Source organism: Gallus gallus, chromosome 11, assembly GCF_016699485.2.
Source record: "Gallus gallus isolate bGalGal1 chromosome 11, bGalGal1.mat.broiler.GRCg7b, whole genome shotgun sequence".
NCBI lineage: Eukaryota > Metazoa > Chordata > Aves > Galliformes > Phasianidae > Gallus > Gallus gallus.
The window spans coordinates 17,933,886-17,953,687 of NC_052542.1; the positions used below are offsets into that span (position 1 = coordinate 17,933,886).

The 19,802-nt window shown below is 53.9% G+C and overlaps 1 protein-coding gene across 6 annotated transcripts in view; it reads left to right on the plus strand.

Moving 5' to 3' along the window:
- ZNF469 (zinc finger protein 469) overlaps window positions 1–19,802 on the plus strand; it is a 134,192-nt gene that overhangs the window by 85,286 nt on the left and 29,104 nt on the right. For all 6 annotated transcript variants that reach the window (XM_040707269.2, XM_040707267.2, XM_040707266.2 and 3 more), the window contains one exon: window positions 10,481–10,586. The gene's annotated coding sequence lies outside the window, so the exon portion shown is untranslated. The remainder of the gene's footprint in view (window positions 1–10,480; window positions 10,587–19,802) is intronic.

Below are 19,802 nucleotides of genomic sequence, written 5' to 3' on the forward strand. Positions count from 1 at the left end.
GGCTGCAACCTCCCCTGATGAAATTCACCCAGAACTTTGGTCTGTCCCCTCCGTGGAGTGCTCACCTTTTCCTGCACAGATGGTGCTGGGGCGCAGGATGGAGCCCTTCAGCCTGGTACCACTGGGAGCCCTTCTGCTGCTGCTCTCCATCACCTGGCATGGCTGGTGCCCCATGAGCTGTGCCCAAAGGGGCTTTGCTGAAGAAATGCCACCAGTCTGTAGGAACGTGGCACTGCTCTGCAACTCAACATATCCCACACTGTGGGAATCTCCTGCCTGGAGGCGCAGAGAGGGCAAGGAGCTCCTCCATGATCTTCCACCTCCTCTTCCAGAGGATGAGAGGCAGGAGGTTGCTCCAGCACAGGGGCAGTGATGTGCTTCAGAGACAGACTCCAGGTTCATTTATCTGCAAAAAAAAAAAAAAAAAAAAAGGACACAGTTCCATGGCAGCTCAGAGCCTGGGCACACTTTGGTGGAGGCGCTGGGTGGCATCACACACGCTGCATGGGACAGGCTGTGACCACAGGCTTCTGCAGCAGCATCTGCCCCAGCACTGCCACCTCCACCCCATGTCCCTGGTCCCATACCATGTCCCTGATCCTCACGGTGCATCCCTTGGGGACACCATCCTGCACAGCCTTCCCTCCAGGAATGGGTGCAGCGAGATGTCATGCTGGTTCCTCCCAGGACACCTGATGACTGGCCGTGCAGGGCAGACTGCACCTGCAAGTGGCTTTGGGAGCAAGAAAACTTGTTAACCCCACAATCCTCTCCACCACACTGGTGCTTTTGTGCACACAGGCTGTGTGCAAAGCCCTTGCTCAGTGCACGTCTCTGCTCTGCCGGAGCTCTGCCGGAGCAGCCGGCAGTGCCTTCCCCGCTGCACACCGCGGGCAATGCGGCCCGGCCGCCTCGGAGGGCGGCTCTCTGGATGCAACCCGGCTTTTGGGGCTGGAAGCCGAAATCCCGGAGTACAACATCGCCACCTGTTTGCCATTTGAGAACATACAGCGGGAGAAACGCCGGCGGGATGAACCCAGTCCGGATAGTCCTAGCAGGGTGAGCCCTATCAAGATAGTCCCGTCGAGATGAGGTCCGTCAGGATGCGTTCCATCAGTCGGGATAAATCCCAGCAGGGTGAGCCCCATCGGGATGAGATCCATCCGGCTACGCAGCTGCAGGAGGGAGGAGGAGAGGAGGGGATGGAGGAAGGAAGCGGCGCTCTTCTTCTTTGCCAAAGCAGATGCGGTAGTGCAAGAACACCTCTCCTGTCCATGCCTTTGGACTTCCTGCTTCCTCCCTGCCCTGTTTGCTGGAGCTCTTCACCACCAATGTGCTTTTTCCCTCCCATCCCCATCAAGAGGCTGGAGCTGGAGCGTGGCATGGGTGAGGCAGAGGCAATGAGTCCATCGGAGCTGTGGTACTCACGCAATGGATGTGGCTGCTGCATCCCACCAGGATGCTGGGAGCTCTGCTGTTGGAAAATGCAGAGATCCGCTCTCTCCCTCAATCAAAATCCCTCTGAGGGTTTCACACGCCTCCTAAAGCATGGACCAGCCAGGCCGGGCACTGCTTTCCAGTGGATATTTAGGAAATCTGGCAATGGATGAGGCCTCACACACATGCTGGGTTAATCCTCCTTCACCTCCGTGCTGAAAGCTAATTCATGCCTTTACAAGGCTTTGGACAAATGCTCCCCCCATTTCCACAGAAAGCATGTGCATGGATTAAGCATCAGCTTTTGTTTGAAGGAAGCCTTCTAGAAAGTGATGCAACAAGACATTTCTCTGTTTAAATTTGTCAGGATTTGAAATATTTAGATTCTGCTTCTGAATTTTGGCATCTACCAGGGGAGATCTTGAGCTTACAGCCCTGGCTGTTGTTCGCAAGGGGGAGAAGTGTGCACACACTCACAAGCATGTGCACGCACACAAGGGTTTTCCCTCTTGGAAAGTGCTAATGGGAACAAGCCAACATAGATTGTTCCATTAATGGGGATTTATAGCACAAATCTGCTACTGTTTTGTCAGGACAAACAGAAATAAGTGGGCTTTTAGTGCGGGGAAAGCTGGCCCTGGGGCAGAGTGCTGTTTACTAGCAAAGGGCAGCTGTTCAGCAAGGGCTGCGGGTTGCAGGGGGGAATAAGCAGCTGAGGATGGAGACGAGCAGAGGCAGGGACTGGTGAAGGGAGGGCATGGACCTGCTGAGTGCATTTTGCCCCTCAGCGTCCTGATCGGTGACCTTGCTGCACGCATTCCCCCTGTTGCTGTGTTAGGGATGAAGGTTGGGCTCACGCAAGGGCACGGACACCTCAGAGATGAGATGTATTTTGGGGAGAGATGCCCCAAAATTGGGTCTGATGTGATGCGATGCGGGCACAGGGCTGCGCTCCCCACCTCCAGCAGCCTGGGCAGCTTTGCGTGGCTGCAGCAGCATTGGTCTTCATTGAGGTGGTGTCACTTGGGTGTGTTCTCCTTGGTTCTGAATCCTCAGGAGGGCTCTGGCAGTGGGTCTCAGCCCCATGGGGACAAATACAGGTTGCTGCTGAGCCACTGCAGGGCTGGGCTCGGAGGTGTGAAGCTTTCGGAAGGCGTTTGTTTGCACTGCGCGTGAATGCCGAATTGTTCTCCCCGCACCAGTCCTTATTATGCAAAGGCAAGTCCTAAGAAAATATTGAATTTCCTCTCCCATAATTTGGAGGAAAAACACTCATCCGGCATCGAGCGGCGATTGTGAGGTGTCCTTTCATCTCCTGCGTACCTGGCGGGGAGCGCCCAGCCTGCAGCCTCCCCTGGGGCTTCTGTTAGGAATGCACACGTTGCTCGAAGCCGTATGAAAAGCTTCTTTTCCTTGGAGCAAAATCTGGGCAGAACTGCTGTGTCCGCAATAATGCACGAAAGAATCTCATGGAATACCTGGAGTTGAAAGGGACCCACGTGGATCTATGGGGCAGTGTGTGCAGGTGGGAAGCGTGCACCTCCTGATGTAGCAGGACGCAATGGGATGGGACTCAGTGCCCAATGCCACTCCGCCATGCCCAGGTCCTCATTGCATCACTACCAGCAGCAAACCCATGGGACAGTGCTGCAGGAATGGGGCATGTCGCCATGATTCTACGAGCTGAGTCTGGTTTGAAGTCGGGCAGGAGGAGGTGGGGCTCCCTCCGCCATTATTTCTGCTGAATGCATAATGCAAATAAATGAAGGCAGATTAAGCTCCAGCTGGGAGGCAGGAGAGGGCTCAGCAGCTCTCCTCACCTTTGCAGGTGACATCCACAGGTTTCATTCCAGTCTGCAAAATCCAACAGGAATTTGTTGGTTGCAAATGAATGGAAAGCTCTCCGTCCCGTTTGAGCAGCCTGTTCCACAGAAGAGCAAGAAGTGGGAAGAGGTGATGTGGCAACACCTCTGTGGTGGTGGCAAGAGCCATGATCACATGGATCCCTTTTATCTCTTATTTCCTGGGGACGCCCCACAGCAGAGGTCCGAGCCAGGAGCCCCATGGCCACAAAGTGATGCTAAAGCCACAGAAGTGTGAATCTTCCTCCAGCCAAGGCCAGCAGCCACCTGTGTGACACCCCCATGTCCCTTCCACCCAAGAGCACTTCCTCCCTCTACCTAGGGATGCTGCAGCCCTGCACTGTGGCACACACAAGGGCTGATGCTATGGCACAGGGCAGGATGCTCTGTTCTCTCTGTAGGTACAGCAAAGCTTTAGCAAGGTGCAGCCATTGCTGCAATGCCTCTTTTTTTTTCTCTTGGTGTAATCCCAATCTTTCAGCACCTCAACAGCTGGAAAATCGAGCCTTTGAGGTGCTGAGCTCTGGATTGAGCGTGTGTTTGAGCAGGGAAGGGAGGCAGTGAGGCACCATGGATGTGAGCGTGAAGGCACTGCCAGCACCACCTCCTGCATTGTAGCCATGAGGGAACATCGTGCTTCTCACAGACATGGCACACCTTTCCAAACCAAACAAAGCCCAAGTGGTGAAGCTGGCGGTGGGTGAGGCAGGAGCCATGCCAGCCTGATGCCAACCAGCAGCCGTCCCCTCTGTGCCCATTGCTGGAGCCCAGTGACATTTTGCTCCTGCGCATCACCAGGTTTTGCTCTCTTTCTCCCTCTGGGCACATGGATGCAGTTTTGTGGCTCAGCAGGAGGAGAGGCAAGGCGAGCTTGGGTTGTTTTTATTAGACTTGAAAAGGAAGCTTGAAAGCAGACTCGTTCCTACGAGTTGTGAGCCCAGTCCACACGTCGCAGCCGTGCCAGCACAGCCAAGTAGCAAAATCCTCACGTCGGCTGCTGCACTCCCAGCTGCAGGAAGCTGCTGTCACCAGCAGCCAAACCCATCCCCTTGGTGGGGGCTGTACTGTCCCGCGGGCATCAGTTGGTTCAACCTTGGGGTCCCTTCTTTGTCCCCATCAGCCCTGAGAGGTGGAGGGATCGTCACCATCTGGGGCTGAAAATATGTCTGGGGGCTTAGAAGGAGCAAGAGGAATATGTGCGTGCATTCCTATTTAGTCTGGCTCTTGCTTTTGGATGGGACAACCCCATATAGCTTCTTTGCAACGCGTTTCTGTGTGCTGGGATGGGTTTGCGATCAGAAACAGAGGGGACCTCTGTGCCCCAGGTTCACATCTGCCCCATCCCAGGTGCAGGGGGCATTTCAATGGGCAGCATTCTGCTCCCACTTTTGTTAATGCAGCCCTCTGGGGCAGTGCAAATGGGCCCCTTAGCAAGGAAGAGGATGTGCAGAGCTGGGCATCCCAGCACTGGGCTGAGCAACAAAGCAGGGTTGCATGCAGTGCTTGATGCAGTTCATCACACGGATTAAAGGCTTGAATTGGACTTCTCACTCTGCTTGGGTACCAGTGCAGCATCCTAGCAGCCAAACGCACACAGCACTCGTGCCTCAGTTTCCCCATCAGAGAGGTGGACAGGAGGGCAGCAGTACGTGCCTAGGATGGCTGGAATGTCCCCAGGCTTGCCTCTCCATTGAGAGCCGACAGTGACCTATTTACCTACGGCAGAACTTTCTGCTCCACTTAGTTGACCCGGCACCTTTCTGTTTGCTCAAAGCCAGGAACGCTTCCTCCCGGCCAAGGCTGGAGCTCAAGCAGGTATGTTTGCACGGGCACCCGTGCCCAGCAGACAGACCTCTGCTCTGTGCATCCCCACTCCTTCACCTCAAAGGAATCCAGATCCTTTTCCTGCAAAATTCACCCCCAAAACCTCCCCCGTTTCTTTTTGCCCCCATCCCTCTGAGGCTGCGTGGTCGTCATCTCGGGGACCGGCAGTGCTGCAATAGAAAGGTGACATTGTTCTACCCTCAGCATCCCGGCTCTGAAGGTGCCTCAGCCATGCATGTTTGCATATGTTAAAAATATTTAGTCCTCTGCTAAAAAAATATTATGCCCGAGAGCTGGGGCCAGCTCAGTATAATGCCATCTATGTGTCCGTGGCGGAGGCACAGAGGGGCACTATTTGTGTTCAGAGCGTGCAAGGCAGCAGGGATGGGATGCTGCTGGCTGCAGGCGATGCTCTTATCCCCACAGAGGGACGTGGGGCAGTGAGGGCTCCTTGCTCCGGTGCGAGGCTTTGCACTTGGATTGCTGCCTGCGTGGAGGAATAAGAGTTCGGAGGTAGACCTTGGATCTGAGAAGTGGGACTGTAGGGATGAGATGGGGACAGCGCAGTGCATGACGTGGTGTGCAGAGGTGGATGAGTGCCTGAGGCTGCCCAAACTCATCTCACATGTGCTGCATGACCTCCAAGGGCAATTGTCAGCCATCTGAGGGCAACTGCTGGCCATTCCCGACCTCAGGCTCAGGAGAGGCTTCCTGAGAAATTCCAGATAAAGGATACTGCTCCGTCTGAGAGCGTGGGAGGGTGAACAGTGTCCCACTGCCCCAGAGCGATGTCTCTTGGTGAGATGCAGGAGAAGGCGACGGAGCAGAGGGGAGCAGGGCTGGGGACCGTCTGCACCATTAAGGGATCATTTCCTCCTCTTTTTCCTGACGGATTTATGTCTGAAGTGGGAAAAGGGGGTGAAATAATCCGGCGGAAGGTGTGAAGGGATCTCTGTGCCCCCCTTCCCTTCTGCTTTTCGGGGATTTTCCCCCAGCAGCACCAGGCGAGGCATTCCCCCACACACTGCGCCCATTCACAGCACGGACTGAGCACAATGTATAGGAGGGTGAGCATCAATACGGCCATTTATGAGCGGAGCCCTTTGCTGCGCGGGGCCGTGAATAAACTATACAGCTCGCACAAAAATGTAAATGTTAGCGATCCCTTGGAGACATAATTACAGGAAAAAATAAGGACAGCTTTTCAGCCTTTGGGAAGCGAGCCTCCTTCTCCCCTTCCCCAGCTGCTGGGACACATCCTGCTGCCCGCTCCGTGCCGCAGCTCCATCCCGTCCTGCTAATTAATTAACGAACGTGGCTCCCACCCCGCACCGCGCGCTCGCCCTGCCTCGCATTCCTCAATCCCGTGTGCCACGGGCTCCTCTGGACCACAGTGAAAGGTTTCATTCATGCCTCCTCGCTGCCTTCTAGAGTTACCACACCCTGGGCCTCCGCTCCGCAGCTCCTCTCTGTTTTCCTTTCATTAGCAGGATTCCCAGCTTGAATGTCTGCAAAGGGCTGGGAAGGGATGCTACAACCCCATTGGCATCGGGGCTGTGCACGCAGCCGCCCCGCTCTTGCCACGAGGGCAGGAATGCCAAAATCATCCTTCATTTTTTCCCCTAAGAGCGGGCTATGAAAGCAACTCATAGTGCTGCTCCGTTTGCCTTGTGCCTCAGTTTCCCCTCGCACAACCTGCAGATCCCCATTTGAACTCTGGGCTGTGATGGGTTTGGGGCGTTGATGGTGCCCAATGTGGGGTCCCTACACTGGGGGTGGTGAGGGCATATGGACACCCTGATGCGCTCAGCTTCCCCCTGAGCCACTCTGTTCTGCAGAGACTGAGATTAGAGAGTGAGAAAATGACATTCTGAGAAATCAGTGCTTGGACACAGAGGGGTCACAGGGGGCTTTGAGAGGGAGCATGGGGACATGGAGCAGCCACTGCCCCTCTGCCCTCACTGATGGAATTGTGGAGGATCTGGTGAAGCAAAATGGCACGTGACAAGTTTTCCAACTGAAAAAGGGATAGGATTTCACCAGCAGTGCAGAGCAAAGCATTAACTTCATGCTGCCCATCTGTTGCCCTGCTGCCTTGGAAGTGCCCATCCCCTGTCCCAGGTGGAGGCAGTGGTCCTTTCCCCTTGGAGATATGAGGCTATGGGTGGCTATGATGATGATGAGCACCCAGGTGGGAAGGGGACAGGGATGGGGTGGAGAGGCAGTGCCCTTTGTCAGCAGTGGCGACACCATATGGTGCCCAGGATCCCACAGGTGCTCCCCATACTCCCTTGGAAACCCTATAGAGCAGACTAAATAAATAGCATTCTTGACTCTTCAGGCTGCTCTGCCCATGGAGCAGACTGCGTGCTTTGCTGCTACCTGGCTGCATGGCCATCGTTCAGAGCAGTCCTGAGCTGCCAGGAGGGATCTGGAGCTGCCACTCCTGATGTCTTTGGTGCAGGGACAGCCCTCCTTTCCCTGCCGCTTGGGTTGTGGTTTCAAGAAGCCTGAAATAAAGACGAAGCTAATGGCAAGGATAAGCAATGCTGCTGCATTGCTGCCAGCCGTGAGCTCAGATCCTCAGCACCTTTCCTGGGGCCATCCCAGGCAGCGGTGCTGTGCACATCTGGGCTGGGGGTTCACACTGGGATCAGACACCCACGATGGGTGCTGTGCTCAGACCTGAGCTCTGTTCTCGCCCCATCCCTCCTGCAAACCAGACCTCCCTCTGTCTTTTATATCAGACAAGATGGGGTCATCAGCACTGCTGGGGGAAAACCTCTCTTCGTGAGCAAAAAGCAAATCCCAGCTCCTCCCAAGGATGGGCTGGGTTGTATTTGGGCACAGGCACATATCTGTTTTAAGCAGTGTTTATTAGCAAAGTATTCCACGTAGCAAGATGCACCTGGCTTTGATTTATGTCACACGAGAAACATCTTGGCCAAGGCTAAAAGCACAGGGCTCGGAGACGGGGGGACACGAAGCGAACCATTCCTTCTATGCTGCATAATGAGATGTTTGCCGTGCGACAATTATATAAGTGGTTTCATGTTAGTGGATTCAAAACAAATCTATGAATACAGCATGTATTTTGAAAGGCATTGTTTTGCCTGCAAACGAGGCTCCTAAAAAGGACCTTGAGTGGAGACATGCTGCAAGAATGCATTCAGTCCATAGAGCTCGGGGAAGTTCCTCAGGAATAACCTCATTCCCTAAAATTCTTCCTTCTTTCCTCCCTCTTTCTGCATGGGGTGTTCTTCTTGGGATTTGTGTCGTGCTTTGTGGTGGTATTCCTCAAATAGACCCTCTAAGGGTTGGCGCAGCAGCACCCTCATTCTTGGAACAGGGCATCCCATGGATGTATGGGCACCACCTGCAGCAGAGCTGATGCTGGGGATGCTTTCCCAAAAAGCCACTTTTGGAAAGCAAAAGCCCAAAAAAAAAAGGAGGGGGGAGAAAGAGAATGATGGTAAATAGGAGCAATTCCAACCCACGTGAGCTTTATTTGCAAACAACACCCAACGCTGTTGGAGCACCGCCACCGCTCCCTGCAAACCCGTGCAGTGCGTTTGGTGCTGCAAAGGGGTGTGTGCTCTCATAGGGCTGCATGGATGTGGGTCAGGGGGGGTTATTGCAATCCTGCCTGCTGGCCGGGATGGAATAGCAGCCAATTCTTCATGCTGCAGAAAGGATGGGCGCCATGGGACGGTGCCAATGGGAATTGCTGGGTCACCCCGCTTGGCATCTCCATGGCAGAACAGAGCAAAACCCCTCAGCCTTTGATCCCTACAAACTGGGTAGTGCTTTTTTGGCATTATTTTGAGCTGAATTTCCCCTGCAAGCCATAGGGCCAGGCCTGATCCTGCTGCCATCAGCCCTGACCCTGCTGCGTTGACCCTGGGGTGGCTGTGGGTGCACTGGGGTGTAACTGGGAGGTACCTGCAGTGCTGTAACCCCGTGCTGACAGCTCTCCCCCTCTGGCAGCAGCTGCCCCAGGAGCTGCTGGGCCAGCAAAGCCCTGAAAATGCAACCCATGAGCCGATAGTTGGCAGCAGCCCTTTTCATGAAGGCTTTGGCTGAGGTTCCCTGGGTGCATTTTCTTATACATAGAGCACATGCCCACCTCTGTCACCCCTCAGAAACTCCACAGCCACTTTTCATCCCATGCCATATTCAGAGCAAAAGCAGTTTTGTTTTCTGTTTTTTTCCTCTTTTTTTCTTTTCTTTCCACTTATTTTCCTCTTTTCTTCCCTTCTTCCCCCCTTTTTTCTTTTTTTCCTTTTTTTCTTTTTTCCCTTTCTCTTTTAGAAACTTTTTCCTCTTCCTGTTTTTCCTTTTTCTTTTTCCCTTTTCCTGCTTTTTTTCTTTTTCCCCTTCCCCCACTTTCCCTCTTTCACCCCTTGTTCCCCTTATCCCTTTTCCCCTTTCCCTCTTTTTCCCCCTTTAATTCCCTTTTTCATTCTTTATCCTTTTTCTCATTTCTTCCCCTTTCTCCTTTTCTTTCTGTTTTCCTTTCTTCTCCTTCTTTTTCTTTGTTCCCCTTTTTCCTCCTTTTTTCCCCTTTTCCCTCATTTCTCTTTTTTCCATTTTCCTACTTTTTTCCTTTTTTCTTCCTTTTCCCACTTTATTTCCCATTTTCTTTCATTTTTCCCCTTTTCTCCCATTTTCCCCTTTTTTCTCCTCTTTTCTTTTTGTTTTCCTTTTTTCTTTTCCCCCCCTTTTCCTCCCTTTTTCCCCTTTATCCATTGCCCTTTCATTCTTTACTTTTTCCCCCTTTTCTCTATTTTTCCCTTTTCCCCCCATTTTTCCTTTTTTTCTTTTTTCCCCTTCCCTCCCCTTTTCTCCGTTTTCTCCTTTTTTCCCCCTTTTTCCCCTTTTCCCCTATTTTTTCCACTTCTTTTCCTCTTTTTTTTCCTTTTTCCCCCTTTTTCCCTTTTTTCCCTTTCCCCCCCTTTTTTTCCTTTTTTCTTCCTTTCCCCCTTTCCCCCCTCTTTCCCCATTTTTTTTCTTTTTTCCTTTTCCCCCTTTTTATTTCTATTTTTCTTTCCCCCCCTTTTTTCCTTCCCCCTTTCTTCCCCCATTTTTTCCTTCCCCCACTTTTTCTCATTTTTTTCCTTTCACCCCCTTTTTTCCTTATCCCCCCCTTTTCCCCCCTTTTTCCCCCCTTTCCCCCCCCTCTTTCCCCCCCCCCATTCTTTATCCCTCTCCCTCTCCCCACCAGAGCTGCAGATCAATCTGCGCTCCTCTCTTTCTCCATCGCCCAACTTCTGTGCACTACTGGCTGTGCACACGGAGGGGGCGTGAGCAGCTCCGTGCCTGCGGTCAGTAATGAAGACTTCTCTTTTTATACCCAGATTACGGAGGAGCTGCACGGGGTGAGACGGCAGCTCTTCATCCCCCGACTTTTTAATTTCCAGCTGAGGAGAATGCAGCCCTCCCCTCCGGCCGCCCTATAATGAGGTGAGTAAACACCCTTTTGTCATTTAGGGCTTGCCATGTCAATATTATTTTTGTTTGGTGGAAGGACGGGGTGGGAAGCAGAGCGTGCTGTTTGCCACATGTCACTTGTGGGGTTTTAATACCCGGCTCTGGCGCTTTCCTGGGGTTGGCTTCTTTCTGCAGTATCCCTTTAACACAACTTTTCGCCCCCTTTTTGCTCATTCAATGACTCAACACGGATTGTCAGCTTAAAAAGCGATGCTGCTGGGCTGCAAAGTATCCGGGCTGGATGTGCCATCCCCAACCTTTCAAAAGAAAAAGCTTTGCCAGTCCCTTCCCAGCCTCCCCCCCCCCCCCGAGGTAAAAGTCATCCCCAGTTTGTGGCCGGGGAGGGGATGCACTCCTGGGACACTGAACTCAGTGTGTCCCTGTCACTGCCACACCGGGAGATAAAGGGTTAACCCGCCCCCTCCGCCCCGAGTTCATCTGCAAAAAATATGAAGTGAGGATGGATCTGCTCATCTGCCGAGCAGAGAAGTTGCCTTTGATGTCAGTCCTTCCTTTCCTCCTTCTCCTCTTTTTTTTTTTTTCCCCCCTTCTCATTATTTTCCCTTTTAACCCTTCTCCCGGTGCTGGGGCCACCTCCCCCCGGGGGGACTCACAGAGCTGAATCCCTGCAGAGGTGGGATTTGGGGTCAGGTCCCCATGGGGCTGCCACCCCTTCCTGTGGGTGCCCCCAGGGATGGGTGGCCATGGGGGACACTCTGTGCCCAACCAACACCTCCAGGCTGGGGACACCTCAGCTGTCCCCAGGAGCCAACAGAGATTGGGGCGCTCAGGGCAAGAAGGGGAGGTGCACCCCTTTTATTCTTCAAGGCGAAAGTAAAGTCTCCGCGGCCGCTTTAAGGCAGGCGTCCCTTTAAGTGACTTTCCATTCGCTGCTTTGGAGAGCTGAGAATTTGGTTTCCCAGATTTCCTTTGAATTGTGAGCAGTAGTCAGAGGGAGTTTAAAAGAGACAAAAAAAACTGTGCACACACACATACACACACAACTACTGTAAGCTCCGGGAAACCTACAGCAGCAGGGAGAGGAAGGGGGGGGGGGGGAGGGAAAAAGGGAGGTTAAAAAATAGATCATCTGCTGGCATTTTGCTTCACTTTGCTAATCCCATTGCCTCCTCCCTGCATGGGGAAGGGGCATGGGCACAGGGGGACCCCCCCCGGGCAGTGGCTGTGGGCACTGGGGATGCTGTGCCCGGGATGCAGCGATGGGGTTAACCTTGCTCACCAGCTGGGGAGCATCATAAAACTCAGCCGTGCCCCACCAAATTAATTTGCACTTTCTTTTCCTAATGTTTGCTGGGGGAAGAACAAAAAAAAAAAAGAGAGGGAGAAAGAGAGAGAGAGAAAAAGACCCTAAATAAATAAGCAGGCTGGAAGGGGGCTGGGGAAGGCTCTGTTTCCTCAATTAGCTGGGACTTGCCTCCTCTTGACGAAGGGAAGGCAGCGCGTTTTAGTCTCTGGATTTGTGGAGCTTTCTCAAAGTGCCAAGTCTGGTTATACGGGGACTTGGGAGGGTTAGGTGGAGGAATCCGAGTCGCTCTCTGCTCCGTTAACTCCTTCGGGGCTGAGCGAGTGGCTTTGGAAACGTGCGCCTGGAGCGGAGGTGTTTGGCACCCGTGCGCTTTGGGGAGGGGATTCCCACCCCACGGGGACCCCCTGGGAGAGAGGTGCTGCGACCCTGTGAGCAAACGGTGATGGGCTGAGGGTTCGTCGTCATCCTCAGGGAGAGACTCACGAGGCTATGGGGAATGTACTCAGCTCCTGCAGGGAGGCAGTGTGGTCTCTGTGCCCAGGAGGAGCGGCTGAGGGTGCGTAAAGCCCCAGTGGGGCAGCAGTGCTGCAGGGCGGAGCATCCCCTACCCTACGGCCGTCAGGAGCCATCGGGCATGCACTGACAGCAGGAGTTGCTCTTGGCACATTGAGGACACAGTCGTATTTTTGGGAAAATGCAAGAATTGGCTGCACTGCACCTCCCAGCACCTTTGGATGGAGAGCTCTGCGGGATACCCTATAATCACAATGCTGCAGGGGAAGCGTGCTCCGGCACAATGTAGTCACCTGTGCCGCAGGTTGGCAGAATGCCTTCACCTGCCTGGGAAAAAGTGTTCCTGGATGTTCAAAACCACATCCTGATCTGCTCCACCCTTGGGAAGGAGGAGCATGGCCGTGGGATTCCTGCTGTATCCTCCCTGGGACTCCATCCCTATCGCGTCGGCACAGCGCAGCACTTTCACCCCTCGCTGGAACCGTAAAGGGGCCTTCAGAAGGAAGCAGAACTAACTTAAATTTAATTTACACTCACTTAGAGGCCTCTTTACATGGCTCAAGGAGCATAAAGGGGCCTTAATGTGGCCAGGAAGCAGCACTGCGTGGATCTGCTGCATGGCTGTGGGGCCGCATACATCTCTGCTTGCAACCCAGTCCTGATTTCCTGACCCCAGATATGGGTGCACATGGACTCACAGCGTCACCCCAAATGGGGTCAGGCCTCATTGTCATGTGTGGAAACAGAGTGAGGGATGAGCTTCCAAGGAACAACTCGCAAGGAGCAGTTCTTGGCTTGCCAAGAAAGCTATGATACTGTCCCATGCAACTTCTATTAAAAAGGATCAACCATCCGCCTGTCTGCAGTCAAAAAGTTATCTCCTTCATAAGTGCTGTCTGCTTGGGCTTGGAAATGGGACTTCTTGTTATCATCTCTTCCTGCTCGCTTCGGGCACAGAGCCCTGTGGATTTGCCATGGTTGAGTTTCTGCGGCTGAACACGGACGTAACTCCCCAAATCTCTCTGTTGCCTTTGTGTTATTGCAAGCAAAGCAACTCCTGAGACTAAGGATGAGAAAACCCCGTGAGCTTGCTTGGGGTTCATCTGCACCCTACAGATCCCCACTGCTGACCGGTCGGAGCCCCTCCGGTGATCACTGCTGATGCTCTGCTTATTGCAAAGCCTCAATGTGGTGGTCAGTGGAGGTGATGCTGCACAGTTGGTCCTACAGCAGCATCCCAGGAAGCCAGGGGATGTTGGCAGGGAGAGTGCATTGCTCCTCAGCGTCACACAGGGGTAACTGAAAGGGCCCCGAGCTGCCTCTCCCACTTTGGAGCAGAGGGCAGAACCACCGACTTGGAGAGGGCGGCGTGTTGACATCTAAGAAAACCATATAGGTTTATCCCAACCCTGGTTCAGAAGGGAATATCCCACCCAGAGCTTTAGGGCTGCAGTTAATGGGGAGCCATTGAATTTACGGGCAGGTTTCATGGCACCTGTCCCCAGTGCTCCTGGGCTGGGAGCAGCAGGCGTGTGCCGGTTGCTGGCAGGTATGTGCTCTGCGTTTTGGCCTCGGTGCAGTGCTCCAGCCTCTCTGCCAGCCCCTCTGCCTGCCCACCTGTTTTCCATGCAGCCGCCAGGCTGGGCTCCTTCCCGACCCACAGCTTTGGATTTGTCCCACGTCCCACACCTGGCACCATGAGACTTTGCCGGGCACGATGCGCAGCAGCCTACAAACCACAGGGCTCAAACCGTGCACTGATAGCCATCTCCTTAGGAAGGCATGTGAAAAATGTAGCCGCAGGCGAGCATCAGTGTCCCTTTCAAAGCAGAGCCTCCTCTCAGTTTGACTTGGATCTGTTGCTGTTTAATTACAAGCGAGCACCTACCCCCTCCCCATCACCATGCCAGGGAGTATTTAATGCCCCTTCCCATCAGGCTGTTGTGTTGAATTAAAACCCTCCTGCTCCAGCATGGGGTAACAGCTCCAAATTTCCACCCTCCAAAGGAGGAATGAGGGGATCCCCATTTCTCCCAGCATCACACAACGCATTGCTTTCCCCTCTTGACCAGGTGGGGAGCGGCCTCCCCATCAGCCCAGCACTGGGAGGAAGAGGAGGGGAGGAAGGCTGGGAGCGGGGGCCATCAACACCAAGCTCCAGGGGCTGCGCTGACCCCATCCAGCTTTAGGACTGGCTTTCATACACCAGCACTGATGGGAACAGATTCCTCACTCCTGATTCTTAGCAGCATCTAGGATGGAAGTGTTCCCAGCTGACAGCAGAATGCAGCGTTTTGCAGTGATGAGAGAAGGGCAGCGGGCTCTGGAGTGTGCTGTGGACAGCATCCAGCACTGGTGGAGCAGAGCTGACCTGCCTCGGCCAGCTCCAGTCCCATAACTCGCTCGTGTTTGCATTTAATTACGGACGTTAAAAGCCCTTTCTTTTCCCAACAACAAAGCCTTGAACCATACTTCAAAGTTGGGTTTCTGGGACAGTTGCATACCTTTTAAAAATAGCCCTCTGAGCGGTGCCAAGTGGTAAATGGATTGCAGAGGGCAGGTCCCCCACGTGGGGCTTCAAACGGCCCCGCAAGCACTGCTTTTCGGGTTGTTTTTTTAAGAAAATCTGCATTGCAGAGCAATGGGGAGATGATAAAGTGGTCACCAAGTCAAAGCAGATCCACTGGTTTGGGATGGCACCAACAGGGAGCACTGCAGGATCCCTGGAGTGGCAGCCCAACGCACCGCCAGCAGCATCCCAATCTGCCCGCACATCCTTTGGGGCTGGGGTGGCCAGCATCCCCCAAACCCACATTAACACCATTCAGACACATCTGCCCACCTCGCATCCTGCAGCATCGCTGTTCCCATTGGTATCAAAGTGCTGGGTGAAACAGCTTCACCTTTAGGGCCACCGTAAAGCACACTGGAGGAAGCAAGCTGCTGTCTGCAGCAGAAATGTGTGGTTCACAAGGAAAGGAGGCTGAGCTCAGCTCCGGGAAAAGCTCGTCAGACTCAGTGTGTGCTTTTCTTGGACTTCTGTGCTGTATTTATGCAGGCTGGTATGTGGGGAGTAATTAGAACCTCATCCCGAGCACTTGACGAGCGTGTTTTCCATTCTGGATGTTGACAGGTCAGGCTCTCCGGCCATCCCTCTGTGCCTAAAAATGTTGACATTTTGTCTGCTGAAAATAAACCAAGGGTTCGTGAAGCTCCTGGAGCATGGCTGTTACGGATGGGGGGATGGATGTCCATGCGCTTGTGGCACCTCTGGGTTCCCCATGCCTGGATTTGGGGTGATGGACAGAGGGCGAATGGCCGGGGTGCACTCTGGGCACATCAGAGTGCTCCATCCTGCAGAGTAAAGGCTTTGCAGATCCCTGTATCCAACCTGCAAACAGAGAGTCATGAGGATGCCAAGGCTGCATCTCACTCTTCTCTCTCTAAAAGACCTTTTCAAATCCCCAGGAAATACCCAGGAGGCAGCTCGGGTTTGGAGAGCTTAAGAAGCTGCTGAAGGAGGTTTCAGCAGCTGAACCAAAATGAAATCGTTTGTCAGTGCATGAAACGAACCCACAAGGGCTCATGCACCTTGTGCAGCCGGGGGAGCCCATCAAAACTGCCCCCCATCCTTGTTCAGCACGGCCCCCATGTCCCTGGGTGACAGGATGGGATGCAGGGAGGACACAGGGGATGGGATACAGAGGTGGGGTACAGGGAGAGATGCAGGGGATGGGATATAGGGGGGATGCAGGGGATGCACTGCAGGGGATGCAGTGCAGGGGATAGGATGCAGGGGGTGCAGCTTGGGGAATGAGATGCAGGGTGCAGGATGCAGGGAGGGATGGGATACAGGAGGGATGCTGGGCATGGATTTCAGGGCATGGGATATAGGGGGTATACAGGGGGTGGGAGGCACTGTGGGATGTAGGGGGGATGTAGGGGACAGGATGCAGGGGATGCACTGCAGGGGATGGAATGCAGGGTGCAGGTTGCAGGGAGGGATGGGATACAGGAAGGATGCAGGGTGTGGGATGCGGGGCATGGGATATAGGGGGATTTCAGGGGATGGGACGCAGTGTGTGGGACGTAGGTGGAATGCAGGGGACGGGATTCAGGGGATGCAATGCAGGGGATGGGATGCAGCGGATGCAGCTTGGGGGAAGGGATGCAGGGTGCAGGATGTAGGGAGGGATGAGATATAGGAGGGATGCTGGGCATGGGATTCGGGGCCTGGGGGAATGTAGGGGTGGCCATAGCATCGCTCCCATCCCACTGAGCTGCTGCCGGCCCCTCATGTGGCAGCCTTGCTTTCCTCCTCACCCCCTCTCCGTGCCACCCAGCCCCGCCGCGTAACACCGCTCATTTCCCCTATAGATTAACAAAGGCTCAGAGTGAAAAGCTGCGCTCGGGCTGACCTAACCCCACGCTGGAGCACTGCCGGGGGACACAAAGAGCTGCTGTTCGGCCCTCGCTGGCACCGGCCCCACGTCTGCTCCTGACACAATGGTGTTTTCCTTGGCTGGAGCTCAGAGGCGCGCTCTGGAGCTGGTGACAGGGTGTCGGGCTCGGCAGGGTTCCCACGCGCTCCCGGCTGGGCAGCCTGGCCCCAAAGCATGGCACGGCTGCTGTGTGATGCTCAGTGCTGCTGTAGCGCAGGGGAATGGTGCAGGATCGGTTGCATTGGCACTGGGGCTGGCAGCTGCTTGGGAATGTTAAATGCTCTCCTTGTAGCTGTGAAGGATTGCTTCTGAAATGGAAAGTTTAGATGCTACTCACTGAAACCTCCAACCTGAGTTTGGGTGAAGAATGCTTCCTCTGCAATGCATCCCCAGCTCCAGTGCTGCAGCCTTCCCCACAGCCTTCCCTGTCAGGCTGAGCTGTTATTCCATATCAAGTCCTTCTGAGTGCCTCTGGGGTGGGGATGAGCCCCGGTAGGAGGGCCTGATGCTGCTGGGCTGGTGAAAGTGCAATGTGGTGACAGTACAACGTAGTGAAGGAGCAGCACAGCGACAGTGTGGGGTGGTGACAGTGCAGAGTAATGACAGTGCAGCATGGAGACAATGCAGCTTAATGACAGTGCAATGTAGTGATGGTGCAACACAGTGACAGTGCAGCACAGTGCAACATAGTGACAGTGCAGCACAGGGACAATACAGTGAGGTCACAGTGCAACATAATGACAGTGCAGCATGGAGATGATGCAACTTAGTGGCAATGCACGGTAGTAGTGCAACATGGTGACAATGCAACTTGGTGACACTGAAACTTAGCAACAGTACAACACAGTGACAATGCAGTGTGGTGATAGTACAAGTTAGTGACAGTGCAAAGTGGTGACAGTACAGCATGGAGGCAGGGCATGCACAGCACCAGGCAGAGCACATTGCAGCTCTTGCATTATTAAATAGAGCCTGAACCACCTCCCTGCCAGCCCCACACCTCTAATTATGTTTTAATCATTTGGTGATGCTGCAGGAGCCTGGAGATGCTGCTGAGGTTGAAGCAATGAAGCCAGGATTGTCAGGGTGATGCTGCAGGAATCTGAGGGACAAGGGTTAGTTCAGTTTTAGTGCAAAAATATAGGAGGATCCAGGAGTGAGTTGAGGAGCTGAGGTTTGCTTTCAAGGAGAGAAGCACCTGGTGGGAAAGCCAAAGCTGCAGGCTGGAGAATTCAAGTGGGAAAGCTTTAGGAGTTGGGATAATTGGTGTTGGAAGAGATTACGGAAGCTACTGTGAGCTCTGTGGATGCTGGTGTAGAATCTCTGCTCTGTCCAACAGCAGCTCTCGGGGTGAAGCCAGAATCCCTCAGTGTGATGTTCCTGAGAGCCGGTGGCTGACTGATGGTGGGGAGCAATGATAATCTGAATGCATCACATCCTTCCCATTCCACAGCACTTCCTCACCCCAGCCTCCGCTGCCAGCTTTCTGCCTCTGGCCACTGAGCTGAAATGCTCCCAGGCTGGGATGGCAGTGGATGCTCTGTGAAATCTCTTCTGGCAGGAGGGAGAAATCCAGACAAATGGAAGGGGAATGTTGGCTAGGGAGGGTTTCGCAACACTGAATTCACTGAGGTCCTGGGGATGGGTGCAGGGCTGGGGCTGTCCATGAGGATCTGCTGTGGAACAGGGGCTGGTAGGACAAGGACTGATGGGACAGGGGTTGGCAGCCCAGGGGGGTGCTTTGCCCATTGGGATCCCTGCACCACTGTGCCTATGCATCTCCACACGAGCAGCCCCACATGCAGCACAACCCACACCCACTGTGCAAAATGCAGCCAGCGCTAAGTTAAAAGCTAACAGCACCGAGGGGCTCCCCAGGTAATGACTCCTCATCCCGGTTATCATCAGTTTGGAGGCCAAGGGAAAGGCAGAGCGCTGCAGGACGGGCAGCCCATGGGCATTTTTCAGGCTCGGTGTCACAGCTCCCAGGGCACAACAGTGGGTCTGTGTGTCAGGGCTGAACGGTAGCCCCGTCGGAAAGGTTTCGTGCCCCCTCTCAATTCCTGAGTAAACCTCTCGTCCCCCTGTCAGCTTTGATTTGTAATCGTAGTCGTGGCATCTGGTTTTCATATGAAGCGTGGAATACAGGCAATGCTGTCTGCTCGCTTCTGCCCAGAGCAATTCATCTGGGGCCGGCGAGCAGGAAAAAAAACCCAGCCTGCTCCTGAAAGGCACCAATCATCACCGAGGCCACAGCAGAGAATGGAGCTGCTGTCCCAGTGCTGGGGCAGGAGGAGGAGGAGGCGAAGAGCAGTCGTCCGCCTAAAGGACTGGGACCTCTGAATGGGATGGAGACAGGGGTGGGCTTGCAGGAGGAGCTCACAGATGGCACATGCATGTGGCACATCTGATGATTTGGCCCCCAGCAGTGCAAGGGGCTCTTGCAAAGCTTGCCTATGCAGGACACGGCTCTCTGGTGGTTTGCGCGCTCTCCCAGTGCCAAAAATTGGTGTCATTTTGCTGGTGGGCGGATGGGGTTTGTTTCAATGTGCTGTGATCAGAGCCCTCCTTGTGGATCACATGGGTTGCTGCAGAAGAGGAGCATCCAGAGATCCGCTGCTGTCCCTACTCTCCACTAGCAAGATGCCCCATAAAGCCCTTAGGGCAGCAAGTTGGACATCTTCTATAGCTCTAACTATAGATGATGCTTCAGCTTTCCTACACCAGCTTATTTTCAGCAGTGAGGAATGCTCTAAAGGAAGCAATTTTATTTTCCCCTCCTGTGCCGAACTTCCTAGGATGCAGCCTTTGATCCAGACTCCTGATGTTATCAAGGAGGAAGCTGCTGCTCTTTGAAGTGAGCTTCACGTCGTGCTTTAAACTTCTGGGGGTTGGGAGCCTCCAGCGCCAGGGACATCTTTTGTACAGATCCACTGGTCTGAGGGCTGGGAGCTCACGTGGTGCAGA